The sequence below is a fragment of the Papaver somniferum genome, chromosome 9, assembly GCF_003573695.1.
Source record: "Papaver somniferum cultivar HN1 chromosome 9, ASM357369v1, whole genome shotgun sequence".
Classification (NCBI taxonomy): Eukaryota; Viridiplantae; Streptophyta; class Magnoliopsida; order Ranunculales; family Papaveraceae; genus Papaver; species Papaver somniferum.
In genome coordinates, this window is record NC_039366.1 from 27,046,099 (window position 1) to 27,050,442 (window position 4,344).

The following is a 4,344-nucleotide window of genomic DNA, read 5'->3' on the forward strand; positions in this document are numbered from 1 at the left end:
CTAAGACAAAAAAGGTGGAGGCAATTAGGGATCTAAGGCGATTGTTGTCGAAATCCGGAATACCTCCTGTTGAAGCAGCTCTCAGAGCTGAAGTAATACCTGCTCTGGCGCAGTGCCTTGCATTTGGATCACCAGATGAGCAGGTGCAGAGTTTGACTTTAAACTCATGGCATTCAATTCTTACTAGTTGTATATTCAGTAAGCTTTTCCATCTTTCTTACACCAACCTTCTGTCATGATTTGCATTTCCCGATAAAACAAAATCTTGATTTCAACCTTTTGAAGAAACTTTGCTAGGCCATACTCCCTTACGTTACTTCATTCTCTAATAAGCTTGAATGAGAACGTATAACAGATGATAGAGGATGCAGGAAGTTAGCATCTATATGTGTGTGAAGGCGTAACCATGAATTATCGTGTTTAAAGCAGAATCTGAACGGGGTAAGCCTTTTTCCTGTTTCATGTTGCAGTTGCTTGAGGCAGCCTGGTGTCTGACAAATATTGCTGCTGGAGAGCCAGAACAGACAAAGTCTTTACTACCTTCCTACCGTTGCTCATTTCGGGGGTTAGTGGTTTCATTTCAACTTTCTTTTTCTGAATATATTTATGGTTCTTCAATGCCTGTTGTTAGAATGCTTCTGTGGCAATTGTGCACCCTAAATATACTTGAAATCGGAAAAGTTTCGCATCCCTTTGTTCTGACACATTTTGATAGTTCATCAGGAGTGCAAACTGTGTATCAGAGTCAGAAATACTATTCCAGATAACTTAGCAAGTAGAAACTATGGCACTTGTGATCTGGTTGACTCTCTTGCTTTACATTTTATTTATGGTCCAAGTCAGGAAATATAAATGTGAAATTTTTTAAATGAAAAACAAAATCATCTCTGTCAATAGGATATTTTAGGTTGTCTACTTTGGTTTGATACTTTCTCTAGCAGAGGAGTTCTGTTTTTTTATTTTTTCTCATTCTTTTGGGACAATACAATTTTAGGATCATTTTTAGTAGGGTCTGTTTCCTTAACAAAGCAAAAGAGAGAATAAGACTAATCAACTAGTAAATTATTTGTGTCTTCAGCATATAATTTGCACAGAGAGGAGTTCCATTCATGTTGCCAAGCAGTGTGCATGGGCGCTGGGCAGTGTTGCTGGTGAAGGAGAGGAGCTGAGGAATGTCTTGCTGTCACAAGGAGCCTTAGCACCTCTTGCAAGGATGCTGCTGTCAAATAAAGGGTCAACAGCAAGAACAGCATCTTAGGCCTTGTCAAACCTGATCAAGGTTCTAACTCTTGCTCTTCACATACACGTACAAAGACAATTACTTGATTGATAACCAGCAATGTTTGTCTTTATCAATGGTAAGTTAGGGTGATTTATTGATGTTCATTAACATGAAACATGACCAGGTTTGGTACATGCGACAAAAAATCATTCTGTTCATCACCTAAGAAATATATGCGTATATATTTATCTTTTTTTTTAATACACGCGCCTTCTTGATTCCTACTATTTTAGATCATGATGAATCTCATTAGCATCATCTGCTTTAGCTGTTTTAGCAGTCCTTTCCTTCACAAGTGCTTTTAAATGAGTGAATTGGTTCGATCTAGTATTTTTGAATGCTTAGAATTCTACTTTGTGTAGGGTCCTGATCCAACAGCTGCCTCCGAACTCATAAAAATCGGCGGGATACTGGATTCAATTTTTCGGCATTTAAATAACTCTTGGATACTAAAGTGCTGATTTAGAAGAAAACCATGAATACTGTGAAACAAAATGAGGCATTCCATGATATGCAGTATTGAATGTTTTGTCAAAATTCTTATCACCGGGTTATGTCTAGATAATTGATAATTTTAAGTTACTGATCAAACAGAGATGAGGAGTTGGCCACCGAAGTAGCATGGGTGGTTGTTTACCTTCCGCTTTAGCAAACCTTGCTCCCAGCATGCTTTAGAAGAGTGACCCTGTTCAAATATTTGTCTGGAGATTGGCAACATCGGACAGTTCACAGCTGCTCATTCCGGTAATTGGTGACACAATCTCTTCGTTTTTTTCCTTTTCTGTTGTTGTAACTCAGTTATCAGTCAAATGGCCTCCCTTTTTTTTTAATTCAAATGCAACTCCCATATTTTTGTATAAGTCAAGGTTTGGGTTTCTTTGTTTTTTATTCTAGTTAATCATCATAAATAGTGACGTTACTTTGTGGTTCACTAAAATCGTTCATCAAGACCCAGCACTGAATTTACTGAAAACAAACTCTTGCAAATTTATTTTTCTTTTCCCACATCTGCCTGTAATTTAATTTTGAATTTCATATACAATTGGCTGTGATTAACCTTAGGTAGTTTGTGGGACGTTCTGGGTTCTAGTGCATTTGTGTTGCATATTGCTGAGAGTTTTTTGTTTGTGTAGGTTCTATGTAGTGTAAGTAATTTCATAGCCATGACAGTCACAGAACTTATGTACTTACTGCTGGACATAATATTACAGGTTAGCTGATTCCCTTCTGAGTTTTAGTGTGTGCCACGAAAGCTTTTATCACTTAACATTTGAAGATACTGAATCATTTGAAGTATCCTGAAATTGTCGTTGGCTCTTGTAAAAATGTTTGAGATGTGAAGCAACGGGTATTGAAAAAGGTATGTTTTCCTTACTAACAACTGTTACGTAGTATTGTATTTGTCTCACCTCGTAGTATTATATTTGTCCCACTTCTCAGTTGATGTTTTTGCTAATGGTATAGGAGGCAGCCTGGATTCTATCCAACATAGGAGCAGGTACTCTTGCTCACAAGCAGTTGGTATACTTTAGCGAGGCAGCGCCTTTGTTGCTACATCTTCTGCTGCTGCTGTGTTTGACATAAGAAAGGAGGTAGCATATGCACTTGGTAACCTATGTGTCGCTCTGGTTCAAGGAAATGGCCAACCTAATATTATGCTAGATCATTTGACCTCACTTGTTGGTAGAGGATGCATTCCAGGATCTGTAAATTCGGTCAGATCTGCTGATATTAAAGCTGCAAGTCTAGGCCTTCACTTCTTAGAGCTGGTACGCATTACTATTTTCATCTGGTCTCCGCAGTGAATTCTATCTGTGTTCCTTATTTGCTAGGAGCTTGCACAGATATTTGCTAGACCGTGGTTCGTCTTAGAGATTATGTAATATCAAGTTGATTTTTTTTTTTAATAGTCGGGTCTTCCGCCATATGATGTCTGTAGCTTTTGATTTGATCGAACCTGTGTTTACATTGTAGCATCATATAAAGGGGAAATATTGATATGTTAATATTACAACGATAAGATTTGGAACCTATATCGAGTGTATATAAATTCAAAAAGGATTGAAATTTGAATGTGATTTGAAGCACCAGATACCTGATTCCTTTTGATCAATTATGTTGGAACTTCTTTCCAAAGCTTCGTATAAATGTTTGCATAAGTTGTGTAGGTGATGAGGGGGATGCCTGGTGGAGAGGGGCCAAAACTTGTCGAACGGGAAGATGGTATCGATGCTATGGAAAGATTTCAGTTCCATGAGAACGAAGACGTCAGAATATTGGGTTGATAAGTACTCTGGTGAAGATTACGGTCTTGAGGAGTAGAAACAGCTTGGTGTGGATCTCAGGACGCAGGCTTCTTGAGCATCTTCATGCTGTTCCTCTGCTGCATCAGTCTTCTGGCCATAAATGTATGCATTATCTACTTTATTTTCTTAAAAGTTTTTACTGATAGTCACTGTGTTGAACAAAAAAAAAGAAAAAAAAGAATTAGTTTGGGTTCACCAATTGTATCTCATTCATGTTCATTGTGACTGTCGAGTTTTCTTGATGTAGATTCCCTCTGTTTCAAGATCAATTTTGCTGCAGTAGATAGACACTGTTAAACTACCTGTATCTCAGACTTGGTGAAATAGGTTTCTCTATGCTGCTGATTAGGTCAGAACACTTTTAGCTCTACGAGTCCAATGCTTGCTGGTCGGATTTCAACTGAATGTAACAAGTGGTAGTTAACATCAAAAGAAGTTTTGAAAGGGGAAACACTAGTCCACTCACCTGATACTCTGATTAGGTTGCGAATTAATTTCTTCATGTCCCATGTTCTGTTTATTGCACATTAAAGGTGCCTTACACAGGAGATGAGACCAGCAGGTGAACCTTCAAGATTTAGACTTTGGAGTTCGGTTGTTGGTATCATCTGTCCCGCGTAAGGAACCTCTTGATGTGCCTTTAATGTTTCTGCTTCTCCTTCTATGGTAAAATAATGAATACTTTTGGATGAGCAAACTCATCAATTTATAGGCAATCTTAGTTTGATTCATAATACTAATGTGTCTTGTCTATTA

At 37.9% G+C, this 4,344-nt stretch overlaps 1 pseudogene; it reads left to right on the forward strand.

Annotated features, from left to right (window-relative positions):
* The window catches only part of LOC113311633, a 5,700-nt pseudogene extending 1,814 nt beyond the window's left edge, over positions 1 to 3,886 (forward strand).
* The last annotated feature ends 458 nt before the right edge of the window (positions 3,887 to 4,344 follow it).